This window comes from Aegilops tauschii, chromosome 6 (genome assembly GCF_002575655.3).
Source record: "Aegilops tauschii subsp. strangulata cultivar AL8/78 chromosome 6, Aet v6.0, whole genome shotgun sequence".
In the NCBI taxonomy this organism is placed as follows: domain Eukaryota; kingdom Viridiplantae; phylum Streptophyta; class Magnoliopsida; order Poales; family Poaceae; genus Aegilops; species Aegilops tauschii.
The window spans coordinates 254,149,043-254,171,812 of record NC_053040.3 but is presented as its reverse complement, the minus strand read 5'-3'; the positions used below and the strand labels follow the sequence as shown (position 1 = coordinate 254,171,812).

Below are 22,770 nucleotides of genomic sequence, written 5' to 3'. Positions count from 1 at the left end.
GGGCGCCCCCCATGGGCCTCCCCCTGCGCCTAGGGTTGGAAACCCTGGGGGTGGGGGGCGCCCCACTTGACTTGGGGGGGAAGTTTCCCCCCTGGCCGCCGCCCCCCCTTGTAGATGGGTTCCAGGGCCGGCGCCCCCCCCCCTCCAGGGGGCCTATATAAAGGGGGGAGGGAGGGCTGCTGTACCCTAGCCCTTGGCGCCTCCCTCTCCCCCTGCAATACCTCTCCCTCCCGCTTGCGCTTGGCGAAGCCCTGCCGGGATCCCGCTACTTCCACCAGCACGCCGTCGTGCTGCTGGATCTCCATCAACCTCTCCTTCCCCCTTGCTGGATCAAGAAGGAGGAGACGTCGCTACTCCATACGTGTATTGAACGCGGAGGTGCCGTCCGTTCGGCACTCGGTCATCGGTGATTTGGATCACGGCGAGTACGACTCCATCAACCCCGTTCATTAGAACGCTTCCGCTCGCGATCTACAAGGGTATGTAGATGCACTCCTTTCCCCTCGTTGCTAGTATACTCCATAGATGGATCTTGGTGATGCGTAGGAAATTTTAAAATTCTGCTACGATCCCCAACAGTCACCGAGCTGTGTCGGTGTTCTAGGAACGAGGGTCCCCAGACTTGCCTGCCTGCGGCCCACGGCGTGGCTCTGCGAGCGGACCCGTACGACCCATCTTCACTAGCAAGCATTCAAGACCCTCATGAGGGGCCAAGCCTCGCGAGGCGGATGACACAAGACCTGCTCGGGAGCGGCCTCACCAGGCTGGCTCGCGAGGGGCGGAGAGATCAAGGCAAGGCAAACCTCGCGAGGTTCTCATGACGTGAGCCATGAGGATCGAGACCAGGCGGGCGCCAGCACGCACAGTGTCCTTGTTTCCTCTTTGGTGCTAAGGAGGCAAGCGCAGACGAGGAGTACCAAGGCGTCAAGCAAAGGTTTCCATATCAGTGCAACAAGACCAAGACCAGCAGGACGGCAAGACGGAGGTCACCATGGAGTCCAAGGCGGCATCATCGCCAGAGCCTTTTGCAGGCAAAGACTGCTTTTGTCAGGATAGCTTGTACTAGTTGTCCCCTTTCGAATTGGCCGTTGTTGGCTCCCTTCCCGCTCAATATTTGGGGAGAGGACCAGGGCCTCTATAAATAGGACTAGCCACCATAGTAGGATGCATCTCATCTTGAGTAATCCTCACCCACACAAGTTCACCAAGCACAAGAACACCTCGCCTCAGGAGGTTGTTCTTCCCCTTGTACTGTTCATCCTCAGCCCAAGAGGCAATCCACCACCACACACTGGAGTAGGATATTACACCACAACGGTGGCCCGAACCAGTATAAATCTTGTGTCCCTTGTGTTCCAAGTTCGTCGAGCTAGCCTTTGAGATCGTAGCGAGGTTAGGGCGCGAATCGGTAGGGGGAGATCTTCATGCGCACCCGAGTGTTCGAACCTTGAGGGTTTTGCCAGAACCCTAGATCCGACAAGCTGAACGTGTGTTGATCGCGGAGGTGTCGTACTTTCGGTACTAGGATCGGTCGGATCGTGAAGACGTACAACTACATCAACGGCGTTGTCATAATGCTTCTGCTTTCGGTCTACGAGGGTACGTGGACAACAATCTCCCCTCTCGTTGCTATGCATCACCTAGATGGATCTTGCGTGTACATAGGCAAATTTTTTGAAATACTACGTTCCCCATCACCTGCGGCCCACGACGTGGCTCCATCGACGGCCTAGTACAGCTCGTCTTCAGCATCGACAACACAAGACCCTCGTGAGGAGCCAAGCCTCGCGAGGCGGGCGACGCTAAGACCTCCAGAGGGAGTGGCCTCCCTAGGCTGGCTCCTGAGGAGCGGAAATTCCTATGCAAGTCCCTACCTCGTGAGGTTAAGATGATGCAAGCCATGACGACCAAGGCCAGGCGGGCGCCAGCAGGAGCAGTACAACAGGTTTCCTCTTTGGTGCTAAAGAGGCAAGCGCAGGCGCGTAGTCCCGAGGAATCAACCAAAGGTTTCCATTTCCGTGCTACAAGACAAAGACCGCCAGGACGGTAGGACGGAGGTCATCGCCGAGCCCACCACGACATCATGACCAGAAGCTTTGCAGGCAAAGACCACCTTTCATCAGGATAAGATGTACTAGTTGTCTCCTTTCAAACATGTCCGTTGTGGGATCCCTTTCCGCCTTCATTTTGGGGGAAGAGGACCAAGGTGTTGGGGAACGCAGTAATTTCAAAAATTTCCTACGCACACGCAAGATCCATCTAGGTGATGCATAGCAACGAGAGGGGAGTGTGTTGTCCACGTACCCTCGTAGACCGAAAGCGGAAGTGTTATGACAATGTGGTTGATGTAGTCATACGTCTTCACGATCCGACCGATCCTAGTACCGAAAGTACGGCACCTCCGCGATCTGCACACGTTCAGCTCGGTGACGTCTCACGAACTCTTGATCCAGCTTAGTGTCGAGGGAGAGCTTCGTCAGCACGACGGCGTGATGATGGTGATGATGAAGCTACCAGCACAAGGCTTCGCCTAAGCACTGCAACGGTATGACCGAGGTGGATCATGGTGGAGGGGGCACCGCACGCGGCTAAGACAATGTCAACTTGTGTGTTCTAGGGTGCCCCCTCCCCACGTATATAAAGGAGGGAGGGGGAGGCCAGCCGGCCTCTCTAGGCGCGCCAAGGGGGGAGGAGTCCTCCTCCTAGTAGGAGTAGAACTCCCCCTTTCCTAGTCCCACTAGGAATAGAAGGAAGAGGGGGAAGGAGAAAGGAAAGGGGGGCCGTCCCCCTCACCCAATTTGGATTGGGCTTGGGGGGTCCCCTCCTAGGCTGCCTTATCTTCTCTCCCACTAAGGCCCATTAAGGCCCATATGCTCCCCCGGCGAATTCCCGTAACTCTCCGGTACTCAAAAAAATACCCGAATCACTCGGAACCTTTCCGATGTCCGAATATAACCTTCCAATATATCGATCTTTACCTCTCAACCATTTCGAGACTCCTCGTCATGTCTGTGATCTCATCCGGGACTCCGAACAACCTTCGGTACATCAAATCACATAAACTCATAATACCAATCGTCATCGAATGTTAAGCGTGCGGACCCTACGGGTTCGACAACTATGTAGACATGACCGAGACACCTCTCCGGTCGATAACCAATAGCAGAACCTGGATGCTCATATTGGCTCGCGCATAGTCTACGAAGGTCATGCCGAATTTTTGTATGACTTTGATGCATGCACACATTTTTATAATGAATTTGTTTATTATTACCGTGCAGACGTTCATGATGGTCAGTGGAACGATTGTGACGCTCCCAATTCAATCGTACACTAATCATGCATGCAAACGTGTACGATCAAATCAGGGACTCACAGGAAGTTATCACAACACAACTCTAAAAACATAAATAAGTCATACAAGCATCATAATACAAGCCACGGGCCTCGAGGGATCGAATACAAGTGCTCGATCATAAACGAGTCAGCGGAAGCAACAATATCTGAGTACAGAGATAAGTAACAAGTTTGCCTTAAGAAGGCTAGCACAAACTGGGATACAGATCGAAAGAGGCGCAGGCCTCCTGCCTGGGATCCTCCTAAACTACTCCTGGTCGTCGTCAGCGGCCTGCACGTAGTAGTAGGCACCTCCGGTCTAGTAGGAGTCGCCGTCAACGGTGGCGTCCGGCTCTTGGGCTCCGGCATCTGGTTGCGACAACCGAGAGGAAAGGAAAAGGGGGAAAGGAGGGGGAAAGCAACCGTGAGTACTCATCCAAAGTACTCGCAAGCAAGGATCTACACTACATATGCATGGGTATCTGTGTAAAGGGGCAATATCGGTGGACTGAACTGCAGAATGCCAGAATAAGAGGGGGATAGCTAGTCCTGTCGAAGACTACGCTTCTGGCAGCCTCCATCTTGCAGCATGTAGAAGAGAGTAGATGGTAAGTTCACCAAGTATCTTCGCATAGCATAACCCTACCCGGCGATCCTCTCCTCGTCGCCCTGTGTGAGAGCGATCACCGGGTTATATCTGGCACTTGGAAGGGTGTGTTTTATTAAGTATCCAGTTCTAATTGTCATAAGGTCAAGGTACAACTCCAAGTCGTCCTGTTACCGAAGATCACGGCTATTCGAATAGATAAACTTCCCTGCAGGGGTGCACCACATTACCCAACACGCTCAATCCCATTTGGCCGGACACACTTTCCTGGGTCATGCCCGGCCTCGAAAGATCAACACGTCGCAGCCCCACCTAGGCACAACAGAGAGGTCAACACGACGGTCTAAATCCTATGCGCGCAGGGGTCTGAGCCCATCGCCCATTGCACACCTGCACGTTGCATGGGCGGCCGGAGAGCAGACCTAGCAACCTCCATTTCAAGGAAGTTGCGTTACGCGGTCCAACCCGGTGCGTGCCGCTCAGTCGCTGACGTCACGAAGGCTTCGGCTGATACCACGACGTCGAGTGCCCATAACTGTTCCCGCGTAGTTGGTTAGTGCGTATAGGCCAGTGGCCAGACTCAGATCAAATACCAAGATCTCATTAAGCGTGTTATTTTGAAGTAACCGCGAACGCCGACCAGGGCCAGGCCCACCTCTCTCCTAGGTGGTCTCAACCTGCCCTGTCGCTCTGCCACAAAGTAACAGTCGGGGGCCGTCGGGAACCCAGGCCCACCTCTATCGGGATGGAGCCACCTGCCCCTTCAGCCCCATCTCCGAACAGTATCATAAGTAATGTAACAGTATAGAGTATATAGCATATGCCCGTGATCACCTCCCGAAGTGATCACGGCCCAGTAGTATAGCATGGCAGACGGACAAGAGTGTAGGGCCACTGATGGAACACTAGCATCCTATACTAAGCATTAGGATAGCAGGTAAAGGTATCAACAATTGTAGCAACAATGACAGGCTATGCACCAGAATAGGATTAACCAAAAGCAGTAACATGCTACACTACTCTAATGCAAGCAGTAGAGAGAAGGATAGGCGATATCTGGTGATCAAGGGGGGGGGGCTTGCCTGGTTGCTCTGGCAAGCAGGAGGGGTCGTCAACACCGTAGTCGTACTGGGTAGCAGCGGCGTCGGTCTCGGTGTCTAGCGAGAGAAGAGGGGGAAGAAACAATAAATATAAAAGCAAACATATGCATGACGATGCATGACATGACAATGAACGGTGCTAGGTGTGCCCTAACGCGGTAGTAGGTGATACTGGCGAAGGGGGAAAACATCTGGGAAAGTATTCCCGGTGTTTCGCGTTTTCGGACAGATGAACCGGAGGGGGAAAGTTGCGTGTTTGCTATGCTAGGGATGTGTGGCAGACGAACGGACTGCGTATCCGGATTTGTCTCGTCGTTCTGAGCAACTTTCATGTACAAAGTTTTTCCATCCGAGCTACAGTTTATTTTATATTAATTTTTAAAATATTTAATCATTTTTAGAATTTACTCAATTATATTAAATCAACATTACCCAGAATAGTGTATGCTGGCGTCATCATGATGTCAGCATGACGTCAGCAGTCAACAGGGCGTTGACTGGGTCAAACTAACGTGCGGGACCCACCTGCATACTCTGTTTAGGTTAATTAGGATTTAGCTAAACTAATTCCCGTTTTAATTAAACTAACTAGTTAATTAGATTAATTAAACAGGATTATTTAACTTAACTAATTCACTAATTAATTAATTAATAATTTTATTAATTCGTTTTTATTTTATTTTCTTTTATTTTAAAAAAATATTCTGGGGCTAGGCCCCACATGTCATTGGCCTGGGGAGGCCTAGCGGGCGCTGGGGCCGGGCATGCGGGCGTAGCCACAGCCCACTCGTTAGCGATGCGAGGCCGGGGCCATCGGCGACGGGGGCAGGAGGGGGCACGGCGAACGGCGGCAAGCAAGGAGGGGCCAGCGAGGCACGGCGTGGCCGGTAGCGGCGCGAGGCGCGCTGGGGCAGCGGGAGCAGTGGCGTGCGGTGGGGCGTGGGCGCGCGCCGATGAGTCGGGGCGCGGCCAAGCACGGATGCGCGCGCGCAGCGGCGGTCAGCGGCCAGGGGGCGGATGCGGGCGGCGCGGCAGGGGCAAAGGCGGCCGGCGCAAGAAGCAGGCGCGGGCAGGGGTGAGTGGGGCGAGCGGCGAGGGGACGAGGCCGCGGCGGGGCGCGCGGGCACACGGGGAGGGCGCGAAGGGGGAGCCGGGGCGCGCAAGAGGGACGCCCTAGGGCCATGGTGAGCGCGGCCGGCGCGGAGCTGCAGCAGACGGCGACAGTAGCAGCGCCAGCAGCAGCTGCAGCGCCAGCAGCAGCTGCAGCGCAGCACAGGGCGGCGACGGTTGGGCTGCTGTCGCGGCAGCAGGAGCAGCGCGGGGATGGAGGCCGCAACGAGCATGAGGCCGGTGCGCGTACGAGCATGGCGCAGCAAGCGAGCAGCGGGCGGTCGGTCGTGTGCGCGTGCATACGGAGACAGGGGGAGGAGGAGAGGCCGGGGGCCTCACCGCGGGCTGTAGGGACAAGGCAGCGGGGGTTGAGGAGGAGGACGGGGACGACGGCGGGGCAGCTCCGGCGAGGTCCAGGCGGCGGCGACGATCGGCGTGGCGACGTGATTCCGGCGACGGGATCCGGGGAGGCACGGCGTCGGGCGTGCGGCGAGGGGCGCCGTTGCCCTAGGTGGCTGGTCGGGGAAGAGGTGAGGACGGGGCGGCGTCGGTGTGGCGGCGGGGCGCCGGCGTGAGGCGGGGCAGCACCGGGCGGCGTCGGTGTCGAGCCCCGGTCTCGATCCAGATCGGGGGGAGTGGGCGATGTGGGAGGAGTGGGGTAGTGCGGTTAGGTTTAGGTCGGGGTGGGAGTGGGTATAGCCCGGGGTTTTTTGGGCCGGCCTGGCTAGCAGTAGCCGCTGGGCCAAGGCCCAACGGGGGTTTTCCTTTTATTTAACCTTTTGTTTAGTTTTTATCTTATGTTTTATTTTTATTTTACTATTTTATTTTAGTCTTTCTCTTACTTTAGTTTTATACTTTATAATCTAATTTCCTAAATTAGTGTTACAACATAATCCAATGCCACAAAAACTTTTACCCTGAAATAAAATAGTTTAGCATTTTACAAAATACCAAAGGCATTCAAATAATTGCTTTAGCTACTATTTTATTCACTTTTAAGTATTCAAACATTATAAAAAATGTGATTTCTACACCATAATTACCTGTGCATTATTTCACTCACACTGAACATTTTGGTTTTAATATTTGAAAACTTTTATTGTTTGTTAGATTTTGAAATTGAATTCGAATCGGTTTCGAATTAACGCGAGATTAGCAACAGTAACCGTGGTGATGTGGCACCATTAGCAGAGAATTACTGTAGCTTAATTATCCGGGCGTCACAACGATGCTGGACAGGTGGTTGCGGTCGGCGATGCAGGACATGAAAGAAAATAACCTGACAGAGGTTTATGTCCGTGTCGGAAATGCAAAGGAATAGTTTGGCTCGACCCCTATGATGATGGTCGTGTCGAAGCGCACCTGCTCATGACTGGTTTCATGGATGGCTACACTCGGTGGATAATTGAAGATGAGGATGATGATGTTGAGGACGCTGACGGGGCAGGCAATGACGACACGGGGCAAAACAAAGAGATGATCGATAATGGCAGCGGGCAAGAGGCCGGACATGGCGGCGGAGAAGGGGCCGGACATGGCGGCGGAGAGAACGTGGACTCCACGCAGCAGAGTTCGTCGGTACTTAGTTCAATCGTGCGGGACCCTCATGTTCAAGCACTGCTTCGCAAGGAGACGAGTACTGAGAGAGCTGCTTCTAGAGAGGAGGCTAAGCTGCAACAACTGGTGGTAGACTCGAACACTCCATTGTATGATGGTTGCAATCCTGAGGTGACCCGCTTGAGTTTCACACTCCAACTCCTGAAGACGAAGGCTAAAAACAAATGGACCAACACTAGTCTCGATGAGCATCTCAAGTACCTAAAGGATGTTCTTCCCGCGGGGAATCTATGTCCTACTAGTGTGGATGAGGCCAAGAAGATCGTGTGCCCTCTTGATCTGCTGCACGTTAGATACCATGCATGCATCAACGATTGCATAATTTAGCGGAAGGAGCACGCGGACAAGCTATCCGGTGTGCAATGCTTCTCGATACAAGAAGGCCGGGAAGAAATGTCCCCAGAAAGTCGTATGGTACTTACTGATCACTCCCCGTCTCCAGCAGTATTTCATAGATCCCAAGGAAGCAAAGCTAATGCGCTGGCACGCGGAGAGGAAGAAGCCCGACGATGGAGATGATCCGAAGCTGAGACACGTCAAGGATGGAAGCCAGTGGAGAGCGTTGAACGACTTCTATCGGTATTTCGAATGTGATGCAAGGAACATCGTGCTCGGCACGTGTACCGATGGCATGAATCCGTTTGGCAACCAGAAGACCAACCATAGCACATGGCCCGTGTTTGTATGGATGTACAAGCTCCCCCCTGGTTGTGCATGAAGTCGAAGTACATTCACATGAGCATGCTGATTCAAGGGCCAAAACAACCAGGAAATAATATCAATCTGTATCTGGGGCTACTTCAAGAGGAGTTAGACACGTTATGGAAAACACCGACGAAGACATGGGACGCCAGCAAAGGCGAGTATTTCTACATGAGAGCCGCGCTGATCACGACGGTGCACGACTATCTCGGTTACGGATATGTCGCGGGCCAGGTGTGCCATGGATATTGCGGATGCACGCGGTGCATGGATGATATGATGTCTCAGCAGCTAACGTCAAGGAAAGATGGCAGGTCTGGGAAAATCATGTACATGGGGCATCGAAGATGGCTCGAACCGGACGACCCATGGAGAAACCGTGGAGATCTATTCAATGGTCACGCTGAGCATCAAGGACCTCCACGTAAGCGGAGTGGCCCCGAAATCGATGAGCTATTGAAAAACTGGAAGCAGTGCCTCGCGCCGGGAAAGACGACGAAAAAGGCACCGGAGCCGCTGCTGAATGTATGGAAGACGAGGTCTGTGTTCTGGGACTTGGAGTACTGGCACAAACTCGATACACCTCATTGCCTTGATCAAATGCATATATGTAAGAATGTCCTTGAGAGCTTTCTCGCGACACTGATGAACATGCCGGATAAGACCAAGGATGGGCCGAAGGCAAGAAAAGACTTGCAAGATTTGAAGATTAGGGAAGATCTGCACATGCCACCCCGTAAAAAGTCAGACGAGACAGAGACGGAGACAGAGGCGCACGAGAAGAAGGGCAAGAAAGTAAAGGAAGAGGATTATTGCCCCCCTTCTTGCTTCACCTTAAGTCAGGCTGAGATCGATCAATTCTTTAAGTGCCTTACCGGAGTCAAAGTTAGTTCCGGTTACTGTGGCAAGATAAGCAGATATCTAGACACGGACAAGAAAAGGTTCAGCGGGAAGTCCCATGACTGTCATGTGATGATGACGCAGATACTACCTGTTGCCCTTAGAGGGATAATGGACAAGCACGTTCGTGACACGCTTATTGGTCTCTGCAACTTTTTCGATGTCATCTCTCAAAAGTCGATCAGTGTGAAGCAGCTCCGAAGGCTACATGAAGAGATCATTGTGATACTGAATGAGCGTGATATGTACTTCCCGCCCATGTTCTTTGACGTGATGGTGCATCTGTGTGTCCATATTGTGGACGACATAATAGACCTGGGGCCGCCATTCCTACACAACATGATGCCGTTTGAGAGGATGAATGGTATCATCAAAGGATTTGTTCGTAACATGTCCTGCCGGGATGGAAGTATCGTCCAGGGCTATCTGACACAAGAGTGCATCTCTTTCTGCGAGAATTTTCTCTATGGCGCAGACCAGCCACCTGGTGTTGGTGTTGGTTTGCCCGTTAACAAGCGCGATGGGAGGCTCGAAGGAGAAGGTCACTCCAACGGTCGCAGGGAACTGCACGTGGCATACTCAGATCGACGCAGCGACTTTGACAGAGGAAACTTGGTAGTGCTACAACACCTAGATGAGGTAGAACCTTTCGTGGCACTCCACACGTAAATTATCGTAAAGAAGTATCGTGACCGGGGGGTATGCAGGACGAATGCCGAAGTTACTAGAGAGCACAACTCCACTTTCCTGCATTGGTTCAAAGAGCATATTATTGCTAATCCCCTAGAGGAGGGCTCTAAGGACGGATTGCTCATATACGCCTTAGCACATGGCCCCTCGCCCAACCTCGTAACCTATCAGGCATACTATATCAACGGATACACGTTCTACACGGAGGCCAAAGATATGGACAATGATGATCAGAACTCAGGGGTGACGATGGAATGCATGACCGGCAGCGACAACAGCGCAACTGATAGATTTTACAGAAGGGTCGAGGAGATCTGGGAGCTTGACTACTCTGGACTACACAACACGATGATGTTCCGTGTCAGATGGGCTAAGAATGTCGAAAGAGAAAACCGGTATTTCACTACCATTACTATACCCGACGCCAAGAGCGCTACCGTGAACGCTATCGCAAAAAACGAGCCATGGGTACACGCTAAGCATGTGACACAATGCTTCTTCATAACCGACCCGCGCAATCCCAGCCGGGTTGTCATGAGGAGAGGCAAAAGGAACATCATTGGAATGGATGGAGTCACCAACGAGGAAGACTACGACCAGTACGGCAACCCAATGAGGGAAGACGATGATGATGATGAAGTATACGTCAAAAGAAGAATCAATACTACATTATCTAAGAAAAATCCTACTCCATGGAAAAGGAAAAGTCACACTGAGGGGCTCAATTATTCTTCAACGACAAGAAGGGAAAGAAGCTCACTCAAAACGAAAACGTCAACGCTGAGGAACCGTATGTTATCGGTCAAATGATGTAATATATATGTTCCTATTTTGTATACACACTTAGCCATTATTATGCATGGGTCCAATGATGTAATATATATATTCCTATTTTGTATACATACTTAACCGTCAAATGATGCAATATATATCGCCTTCCCTTCGTTCACTTCTCTCGGAAAAAAAGAAAATAAAAGTGAGAGAAAATAAAGGAAAAGAAAATAGAAGAAAATACAAGGAAACAAACAGGAAAACTGCTATATAGGTACTAGTTATAGTAGCAGCGCTTTTCTGAGAAAAGAGCTCCAGCTAGTCAAGATAGCAGTAGTGGTTTCCTCATAAAACCGGTATAGCTACTTGGAGTAGCTATAGCGCATTTTGTTTAAACGCGTTACTGCTATGCCCACTTAACCCCCAAAATCCCCACTCCTCTCTTCATCCCGCCTCTTTTCCCCCAAATCCCCACACTCTCTCTTCCCCCGTCGCGCCGCCGGAGACCTGCCCTCGCCGCGCCCCTGTGCTCGCCTCCGACCCCGGCGCTCGACCCCAACTCTGAACCCGGCACCGACCCCGACCCCGACCCCTCCCAACCTCGGCCGTCGTCGGGCCTGCACCCTCTGTAAGCCCCCACCGCTCCTCCTCTCTCTGGTAGCTAGGGTTCTTTGGTTAATTTACTTAGGTTCTAGTTAGGGCAGATGGTTAATTAGGTTGTATATTTAGTTATGAATGTAGCTAGGTTTTTTCTTCAAGTTCTATATTTTTCTTCCTTTTATATGCAAATTTGAAGTGGACATGTGATATGTGGACATGTGATGTTTTGGACATGTCATATTTGGAATTTGGACATGTCATTTGGACATGATGATTATGTGCAGGGTAAATGATCCGAGTGGCCTATGTTACGCTGGAATGTTGATTCATTTCCGTTCCGGTGAATTTCAGGCGCTCGATATGTCCATTTTTTAGCAAAGGTCATGCCGAAATTTTCCGTGAATTTTGGCATGACTTGTGCTAGATAGTAGGCATATCGAGTGTCGGGAGTTGCTGGGAAACGACATTCCGGCAAACATAGATTTTTTATGTCATTTCTCATTTTTTTTGATAGTTTTAGAATTAAACGAGGAGACTTAATCATAGGAAACATGTCGAACAACGAAGAAACTGGGCCTTTTGACCAAGATGCAGACGAGATGGATTATGATGGTGAACAAGAGTACCTCGACTTTTTTCTGCTAAGCACAATCAAGGTTTGCAGGTCGGCCTCGATGATGGTACTGACGGCGCCGGCACCGATGGCAGTGCCGAGACCGGTGGCGAAGGTAACGGCGGGGAAGATACCGGCGGGGAAGGTACCGGCGCCGATGCCGCTACAGAAAAGAAGAAGCAGAAGAAGCAGAGGATACGAAAACCTAACAAACTAGGGATTGGACGACTGGTGATCACAAAGATGGCACCTGGCATGTTTGAGCCATTAGAGCCGGAAGAACCTCGCAAGTGCTATGGGAACCAAGTAGGATGCATCCTACGGGAATGCGCAAGCATCAACGACGATGACTTAAGGAGTAAAGAACATTTGATTTGGCCTCCTGGAAAGGGAGGGTGAAACAAGCTATTGAGGCTGAGGAACTCCTGTCCAAGATTCTGGAGGAAAATCCGACACTTACGAAAGAGGAGTTTGAAAAGTTCAAGGACGCTTGCGCTACCGAGGCAGCCAAGGCTAAGGCTGCGAAATTCAAGAGCCTTCAGCAAAGAAACACGGGGAAGCATCGCCTCGGAAGCCGTCGCTACCATGGTAAAAGGCCCATATGGGATAAGGACGACGCGGAACGTGAAGCCGCGGGTCTCCCAGACCCCTTCGCGGAGTTCACCAACCCCTTGGAGTGTGACTTCTTCAGGGCCCGCTACAAGTGGGACAAGGAAAAGAAGGTTTTTTACACGGACAAGATCACGAGGAGATTGATTAGACTACTGGTAATTATTCTTTTACCACCTTACATTTAGCTCCAGATCTAGTCGACTACACATTCGTAAACGGTTCACGTTCCTTCTGCAGGAGAAGCAACACCAGCTTGCAGCCAAAAGCCCTACTTCTCCGATGAGGCCCAAGTGGGACATCCCTCTCAACCGGGCCTTGAACGAACTTAAGGGACTCCCTTTGGGCTAGCGGCCGCAATATGGTCGTGTGCACGGCGCCGGAGACGGCGCCACACGGAAGGTGTTTTACAACGAGGGTTCGGAGGCCAAGAAGCAGAAAAAGAAGTTTAGTCAGGCAGACATCGACGAGAAGGTGAAGCTTGCGTTCGAGAAAAAAGCAGCTGAGGACACGAAAAAAACAGTTGAGGAGAAAAATGAGTTGCTACAGCAGTAGTCAATGCCGCTGTAACTGCCTGCAGAAATGATTTCGCTACTAACTTGGTCCCGGCTATCATCAACTGGACAAAGGAAAATCCAGACAAGACGGTACATGATTTCCCGTTGCCCAGTTTCGTCGCGAGCAACTCCGTGAACAACAACACCATGCACCGTCACTTGCTCACGCAAGCGGGCCTCGTCTCGCACCCGCACCCGCTCATAGCAGCCCGTCCTCAGTCTGTGGCGCGCTAGGCGGGCCTTCGTCTTTGGCTGAGCTCGACGCCCTCATGGTAATTACATGTCGCACGAACATATATATCTAGAATATTCCATTTCCATTGCCTTTCGGATGTTTTACGCCGCAGACATGTGTTTGCAGGCCGACGAAATCCCGTGCACCGTACTCTACTTGATCAAAGGCCAGAAGGTGGATGTGGGGAAGGGGTTGATAACGAAGCCCTTGGATCTCACGTTCCTCAACCAGCCGATGCCCGCTGGGCACTTCAGGGTTACCTTGTCGAGTGTGACATCGGGGCACGAGGATTTTCCTCCTCCAGTACGGCATGGGGGACAGGATGACGAGACCCCGCTGCGGATTGGAAGTTGCAAGGGTTGGGTGCTGCTATGGCCGAATAATCTTCTTCGTCTGGAGCCGACCGAGAGCACACCAATAACCACACATCAACAAGCATGTATGGAGACCACCATCCCACCTATGCAATTACCAGCTCCTGTAGTGCCGGGTGAGAGCGGCGGATGACGTGATGAAGGGGGTGCAATAGTACTGGCTGATGTAATAGGTCCCGTAGAACAAAGAATGGATGATATGGAGGAGACAGAGGACCCAATGGGTTTCCTCAATACAAACGCGTATGATGGTAACTTAGATATGATGAGTCAACCATATGATGAATCGGGCTATCAGCATGCTAATGAGGATATGGATGATCTGCCCGGGCAGGAACGTCGTAGTAGGGATTGCAAGAAGTCTCTCTTCATGAAATCCTCACAGGACACGCCTGAAGATGCCGCCTCAACACAGGATCAACTAGCCGGGGGTCGTACATTGCTTAGCCCGGCAACACTGGGGCAGGGGTTAAGGAAGGGTCTGGAAGGTGTGCCCAACAAAAAGGAGAGGAAGAGACCGGGGATGAAGATAGCTGTCTCCAAACAAGCCAGAGCACATAGCAGCCAGACGGTGGATTCTGAAGAGCGTGTACCCGTGAAAGGTGCGTCCATGTTCCATCTCACGGGCGAGCTGATGCTACCGCCGAAACCGCTGGAGGCACTATATGGGGATCTCAGGAGACTGCACGACCATGTGTTGTTGACTGAGAAAAGCCTACTAACCTCGAAGGATCCAGGATATCCGACATACGCGGCTCGTGTGCCTGACGGGAAGTGCTACGATGACACACGGCCCACGGAGGTGTTCTTCCTGTGGTTTGATCATATCTTTGAGATGTTTTTGACAAGGCGGCTCGATTTACAATCGTCCGCCTTTTTGCGCTACATATGAGCTCTGTCATGAAGAAAGAAGAAGTCTCGCAAATCTGTGTGGCGGATCCGTACTACATGCACGAGTCTTTCTTGAGTCTCGGCGACTTTGAGCGTGAAACTGCTAGGGAGTACCTCCTTTTCTTTGGGTTGTTTCTCTCGGAACTGCTGGATTAGGAGCCGACATTGTCGAGTGGTGTGTTTCGGGTAAATGAGATTACCCTCCTCATCTTTTTTGATGTGAATGTGGCATGGTAAATCCAACACATCATTTCCTTCTTGATCTTTTACTTTCTTGGGGTTCCATGGCCCTTTGGGCTTCCCCTTGAACTTTCCTTGAGTCACGGCTAAGGTTTCTCCAGGAGCAGCTGGCTCGGCTTTGCGCTTCTGCTTCCGACTGGAGTTCCCTCCCCCGGTTTCGTGGGCGACTGTTTTGTGCTTGCCACTCCGGAGCCGATCCTCTTCTTCACCATTAGCATACTTGGTGGCAATTTCCATCATTTGACTCAGAGACATATCTCTGGTCCGACCGAACTTCAGATTCAATTCTCGATACTTGACGCCTTCCTTGAAGGCACAAACTGCTTGGTGATCAGACACATTTTCCACTGTGTGGTGCAACGTGATCCACCTCTGGATATAATCTCTCAAAGTTTCATTCGACTTCTGCACACAAGACTGTAGCTCAGTTAGCCCTGCTGGTCGTTTGCATGTACCCTCAAATGTTCTGAAAACACTCGGGCAAGCTCTTCCCAACTGTAAATACAGCCAGGTGCTAATTGATTCAACCACGCTCTGGCCGAACCCTCTAACATCAGAGGCAGGTGCTTCATGGCCACTTCGTCATTGCCACCACCAATCTGCACAGCCACTCGGTAGTCCTCAAGCCAAGTGTCAGGCTTGGACTCACCAGTGAATTTGCTGACTCCAGTCGCCAACCTGAAGTTGGGAGGAATCACTGCTGCTCTGATGGCTCTGCTGAAACACTCGGGACCCGAAACATGCACCCTGCTGTCGGTCGGGTAATCTCTATCGTGGCCATCTCTGTGTGCTCTGTTCCTGTCAACCAAACCTTGAACGAGAATGGATCTCGCGTCAAAGCCTGGCTCCCGGGGGTCGACTGGATTCCTTCGCCCACCACTGTGAGGGCGCCTGTCATCCTGTTGCCGAGGTGCGTATGACCCACTCCTTGGGGGAGGCATGGGCACTCGGCGACGATCATCGTGGTCGAGTCGATGATCATACTGCTCACGGTTTCTGCACAGATCTCGTCGGTCTTCACGTCCCTCACGCCTCGGGGGCGATCTTGGACTGTGAGCTGACTGGACTGTGTCTGCTACCACGGATCTGCTATGGATCCTATTCCGCGACTGAGATACTGCTGTGTTTTGTTCTCCTGCTGCCCAGAGTAAAGCCCTGATCTGCATCAAACCTCTGCCAGCTTCTGACTGGGAGGGCTGGATCGACTCTGCTATTCGGGCTGCAGCTGTGAGATTCTGAATCGGAGTTCGGTATACTTGAGTAGGAGGCGAAAAAAGTTGTCGTCGACTGGACTCAAGAATCCGCTGCCGAGCACGCTCGTCGAGTGCGTGCTGGAGATTCTCAGTCGCGGAAGTGGCTTTAAGTCTTCTGCACGTCGAGTGGCTGAGTGGTCGAGTGACTTAAATAAGGGGAGATCTCCGAGTGAAAGGTAGCTCGAGTGGATTGCACTCGACACCTTTGTTGAGCCCTCTCTATTTGCTCTTGAACTTCTTTGCTTCTAGGACAAGGACCTTAGGTAGGACGTATAGGTCAGGCCTATCGCCCTACCCTAGGTCTATGTCCTCATCAACCACTAGAAGAGGTCATGCAACATACTCAACTATGCTAGAGCCCATAATAGCTTGTGGCTGCACATGGAAGTTTCTAGCATGAATAATCTCACGATCCCTTTGAGCCTGGGTGGCGGACCGTAGGAGGATCACACGGTATATCCCCGGGATCTCCTAGGACAACACTAGTATATCCCCAGGTGCCCAAACAAGCAATCCACCCAGATGTGTATTAAAGTTGCCACCTTAAGTTGAACTATTAATTAACAACTCACATATGTCATGGATACACTCAACCCAATCCACGTCTACGAGCATAGCATAGCAATATAAGCATAACGTAAAAGTAACTCCCAGGGTTTGATAATAAAATAGGTAATAGGTTCTACCTCATCAACTACTTCCCAATACCCACAAGTTAATCACATCCTAATCATGCATTGTTTGAAGATTGGAACTAATGCATAAAAACTGGGTATGAAAGGAGTATGATCAATGTGTTACTTGCCTTGCTGACGATCCGCAAAACCTAGAGACTCGTAGTAGCACGCTTCGCACTCTGGGAATTCTATCGCAAACAAACAATAGTATACATAAGCAATCAAGCAAAGATGCATGGGTAAATCTCAAATAAGAAGATTTAACCAGAAAATTCAACTTAAGAACTCCGGTTTGCAAAAAGAATCAAATCAAACGGAGCAACGAAGCTCAAACTGCGAAGAAACAAGGTCCATTTACTAATCTGGACTAAAGTCAAATTTTACAGTACCAAAATCTTGTTCAAGTTGGTTAAACAGAAAGAGGGCTTCGAGACGAAGATCTAGGCGCTTGAATCGCCTGATTCCGATAAACGAGCGAAAAGATAAACTAAAACGAAAATTGGATTAGAAATCGCGATTGAAAATAATCGCGAAAAAACCGAGAAAAAGAAAAAAACTGACGAACAGGCTAACGAACGAATGTTCGCTGCCTGTGACTAACGGACGAAAACCGTTCGTTAAAACGAACGTGCGAACGGGCGTTCGCTAAATAACTAAACCGAAAAAAAACCGAACCGATCTATTAAAAACACATCTAGGGTTTACCTAAAAAACCGAACGAAAAAAATGCGGCAACTCCGGCGAACTCCGGCGAGGCGGCGGAACGGCGCGGCGTCGGCGTCGGCGGCAGCGGCGCGGGGCTCGAGGCGGCTAGGGTTTCGGGGCGGCGTGGGCTGGGGTGGGCTGCGGTGGGGCGGCGGCTTATAAAGGCTGGGCGAGGTGGAGTCCTGGTCGCCCACGGCGGCCCAAGTCGGTTTGACTTTTTTTTTAACTAGCAAAGTGGCCCGCTCGATGCGCGGGCTAGAATTTTACAAAGTTTAATGATGATAGCCTAGTATTTGATTTGTCTAATGAATTTTTTAAACCGAATGTGCTATCATTTTCAAATATAATCATTTTGCAATCATATTTTTGTCTTCGGTATGTTTATGTATTTATTGATATATAATATATTTGTTATCCCATCATCATTTTCTTGCTAATTACATGGCTTACGTACACTTTCTTTTATCATCAGTCGTGTTGGTCAAATTTTAGTTTTATCATTTCTCCAATGTTCCTTAGTTTTTTTCTCTTCTGTATAAACATAAGTTTAGTAGTTCTCATTGTTTCGATGTGGTCATAGGTAAATTTGCTAATGCTATTTAAGATTGACGTATTATTTTTAGTGATTTTTTCCTGTGAATGATTTAGTTTATTTATATAATATGATTTAGTTTATTTATATAATATACATATCCATGAAAACTTTTTTGGTAGGTATTTGCTTCCAATGAGTTTACTTTTTTTAGGGTCCTAGTGAATTTAGTTAAGACACGTACAGTCAACAGTATGAAAGGTGGCTTATATTTTCCTGTTACATAGTTTGATCTCGTAGTGTGACAGTGCCCATACTACTACATGCACAAAGCGTCATTTGGTTTAATGGGTCCCACCAGTCTATTTCCTCACTTCCCCAATTCCGTAGTCTTCTCGACTTCTTCCCCATTCTCCACTTTCGCACAGTGACATGTTCCTCTGGCCCGATCCCCTTTCTCATTTCCTTATTCGCTCTGCTCACTCCAAAATTGCTGCTGCTGGATAGCTCCCATCAACTTGCTCTCTTGATTTGCTGCCTTGAGGTCGTTCGTGCTCACCTGTAGCCACGTCCACTGCTGGTGTTTCCAGTGTGGCCATCGACCGCGGTTGGTATGGTTCCTCGTATCCTAGGCTTTTGAAAGGCGGTGGAGGGATAGTAGGCCCCAAGGATCAACTGCAGCAAGGAGGAGGCGTGGTGATTGACCTGCAAGGTGCCGTTGTTGTAGGTGTCCGTGCAGTTGATTTGGGCGTGGATATCGTCTCCCGCAGCTTGCTTGGATCCAGCTTGAGTGTTAGGATGTTAGCGACGTTGTCTTCCCCAAGTGCGCAGGCCAGGCACATCGTCGGTATTCCCGCTCAAGGTAGCCGGCAACGTCGTCGTCATCCTCCACGGCGTCAACAATCTCCGTAGTTCGAAGTCCGACCTGCAGGCCCCCCTTCTTCTTTTCTTAGTTATATATTTCCCCTTTTTCTTAAAAAATTTAGATTTGTTTGGATTTTTAATCTATTATCTAATCACCTAGATCATCATAGCTCAATTTCATCCAAATAGTAAGTGGCTTACCACACATACCATGTGGTTTTTTCTTAACATTTTGATGTGTTTGTGCGATTCAACCAATACAATGTAATTAAGAAATGCTTGTTATTGGTAAATATTTCACCATTTTTCTTTCAAATTTTGTAAAAACCTGCGAGTCTTTTTGTAAGTGTTGTATAATTGTTGAATGAGGTAGATACTGATAAGTTAGTTCTGTAAAAATTTAAGTATATGTGTGAGCAGACACACCAATGCAAATTAGTACTGTACATTCAATTGACCTATGGTGAAGGTACTCAATGATGATAGCATTCTTTTATATTATAGAAAATACAACTTAAGGCGTATTGTTAATTTGTTTATGCCCCCTTCACTTTTTTCCGGGCTTGGGACCGGCATTGGCAATGTTAGGCCTTGATATTCAACAAACTTTAGAAATAATTAGTACATTTGTGATTAGCCATAATTTTAATATTTCCCAAGGAAAAATTAAGGTTCAATTACTAAATATGAAAACAGGTATGATCGCATTGTACATATGAAATATAGCAATCTCCTGATGCTCTCACTATTGGTTTGCACTAAATAACAAGCTTGTGTAATAAAATATCACATAATATATATGTCGATGTTTGGTAGTGATTAACCATTTCGACCAAATGTTGATGTGTGTTTGCAATACTTCGGCATGGTAGTAGACCATATTCATCCTACCATATCATGTTAGCATAGTTAAGTCAGTATTTATTTTTAGGATAGTTTGAAGTGTAACAACTTTTTACTTAATTATATGTGACTTTCGTGTAACGAAATTTGAAGAATCTTGTGTTCCTTGGATTTCCAGTACGACTTTTGATAAACTATTTCAAAATAATAAAATGTACATGCGCATACCTCTTCAATTCTTCCGTTGAGATATTCCATCTGAAGCTTACCGACAGTCTAAAAATGTAGCTCACTTTTAAATTCTCCATGTACTCCAGTAGGTAAGGTCTTGAATAACAGTTGGGATGGTGTTTGTGAATCCATCATGTTGTTCTAGCAAGGTAGATGCACATATGTTGCCTAAGCGTCTTTGTGCTACCTCATTAAACATGATAAACGTTGCCTTGCTATCTCATCGCTTACCTTGAGTTAAAGTATGAAACTAATATGATGGAGAGTATACTCACTATAGATCTACATTTTCTGCCACTCGTTACATGAATTGCAAATAGTTACCATATTCCTTTCTTGTCGCAGAAGCAAACTTTGCATACAATGTACCACCAACCTTATCAGTTACAATCTCATAAATTCTTGCTCTTGTTGTGCGTGCAAATTATTAATTTAATAGCAGACCAGTCAGATCAGATAATGTTACAATATTAGAAAAAGGTATATTATAGCAGAGACAAATCTTTTTTAGCATCATCCTACCGCAATTCTATAATTCCCCCAATGTTTTTCTGTTACAAAATATTTGTTTTTAAGTTTTTCCTTTGGTGCTTTCATCAACTTCCATCATTGTTTTATAAACATCTCTTTCAAAATAAATTACATGCATTTATTGTGTGCAATAATGACCCTGTTATGGATAAACGATTAAGAACATTGGATTTGAGGGGTATTGAAAAGAGTTTAAATTTCTCACTTTTGATTTCTTTGATAAAATTTGGAGTGACAATCATGATCTTCTGTTTCTGCAAAACCTCCATTTACCATCTTTGTTAAAATATCCCCATAGAGCAATCCCTATATTCTCACCACCGAAAGAATTTAACCATGTAAAAGTAATGTTAAAAGTTTATATGTGTAATTTGAATAACTGACTCTAGCAAAAGGACTTAAATCTCGCCGATGTTTGAACTTTGCTCTCTGCTTGTCCGCCTGTTTTTCTGTAGTTTCTCTATTGGTTTCATCATGGTAAGCAACCCAATGATATCTCCACATAAACATATTTATAAATCTAGTTCATTTGAACTTGTTCTCCAATATATATAAATCTCGTTCAACTGAACTTGTTTTACGAATATTTACCCTACTCTCTCTGGTATCTCCATCAGCAATTTATTTATTGATCAAGTATCGTTTATCCATTAATCCATTCATCAATTTGGCATATAGTGAATCATGCAAATGACTTGATTTCGTGCAGAATATGATACCTGCTGGAGGTGTTGTTGTTTTTGGACGCCGGGCGGAGTTAATACTGTAGGTTGCGACGTCGCTGGCTAGTGTTGATCAGACAATCCTCAATATTACATACAATGTTCTTGAAGCACAATATTGGTAACTGAAGTAAAGGTAAGTGTCTTACCTCTTGCTAACCTGAAAATTCTTCTCTGGTGACTTTCACAGCACTTGTAAGCCAAGTATCCATTTTTGGCATGGCTTCTTCACCAGGATAAAATATTAGGCATAACATCTCACTATAAAGAACTTCACAACTGCACAAAGAAGAACTATGCATTGCTAGGTAGTTGACATATATTTCAAGTTGCCTGAGAGCAAGTACAATTCTTTAAAGTAGTCCAGCTGACAAAACAATTATTAGCTTTGGGAGTTATCTTGAGCATCAAACTTCTTGCATCAAACTATATGGACTATTTGCGAGTCTGACTAACAAATACATACATTAGTCAAATTAAACTTTTTGGGCAGAAAAGTATGTGGAGTGAGATGTCTATCAGTACTCTAATCTAGTAGTGAATCAATAGTTTTTTGTCCGATGCATATGCATATTTTATTTTAATGTACCATTGTGATAGAAAAGAAACATGGTGTGCTTCATTGTCGATACATCATATTTTGGCAATGCACAAATCAACTTATATATGTGCTATTAATTAGAGAACAGAGGAGTTCAAAGAAAACAATGAAAGGGGGTATATGCAAATGATGGGTGCTATATCTTGTAATGCATATGAACTTCTAGGTGTGCTACAGAGTATTATTAATTAAAGAACAGAACAAATCCTAGAAAAAAGGAGGAGGTTGATGTGACAGTCACCAGTCACCTGAGAGGGGCTAGCGCAGCGCAATTCCAATGAAGATGGTGGACATGCTAGGGCACCCCAGTTCCTATGTACTGATTCGTCCAGTCCGACACCTGCGTCCAGCAGCCGTCCGTGCTTATGACGGAAGAGGCCGGTGTTCAGTCCCTGGTGAAGTTCATGGTGTACCTCTGAGTCCAAGCCGTTGCTATGTGGATGGAACTTCAAAATCCAAGACATCGTGTACGTCTGCGTCCAAGTTGTCGCTATGTTGGATGGAACTTCAAAATCCAGGACATCATGGAGTTGTGGAGAAGAACAACGCTAGGATTCTCTCGAGGAAGTTTTGGTGCATGGGTGGAGCAGGAAACCCCGATGGTATCTTCACGGAGATATTTCTTTCCGGTAAAATATCGGTACGGAGGACAACTTCCTTTTTTTGAGTTGGGATGTAATTTTAGTTTTTTTCATACCTTCCTATGTAAGGACGTGAACGGTCTTTTTTAAAAGATCTTCCTATGTACGGGATCTGAGAGATCCGATTCCAATTATTATGGGATTTTTAAAGATCTTCCTGTGTATGGGACGTGAGCGGGCGTGAATCGCTTTTTAAAGAGCTTCCTATGTAGGGACTT

The 22,770-nt window shown here is 48.2% G+C and overlaps 1 long non-coding RNA gene across 2 annotated transcripts; it reads left to right on the top strand.

The window, feature by feature from the left end:
* The first annotated feature begins 18,526 nt into the window (after positions 1-18,526).
* Positions 18,527-22,404, top strand: LOC120966427 (uncharacterized). Of its 2 annotated transcripts, XR_012187697.1 has the most exons (4): positions 18,527-18,730; positions 18,847-19,037; positions 21,298-21,446; positions 22,078-22,404. It is a non-coding gene; the product is annotated as an uncharacterized lncRNA (long non-coding RNA). The 2 variants fall into 2 exon arrangements; XR_012187696.1 differs by lacking the exon at positions 18,527-18,730 and having other exon boundaries at positions 18,785-19,037.
* The last annotated feature ends 366 nt before the right edge of the window (positions 22,405-22,770 follow it).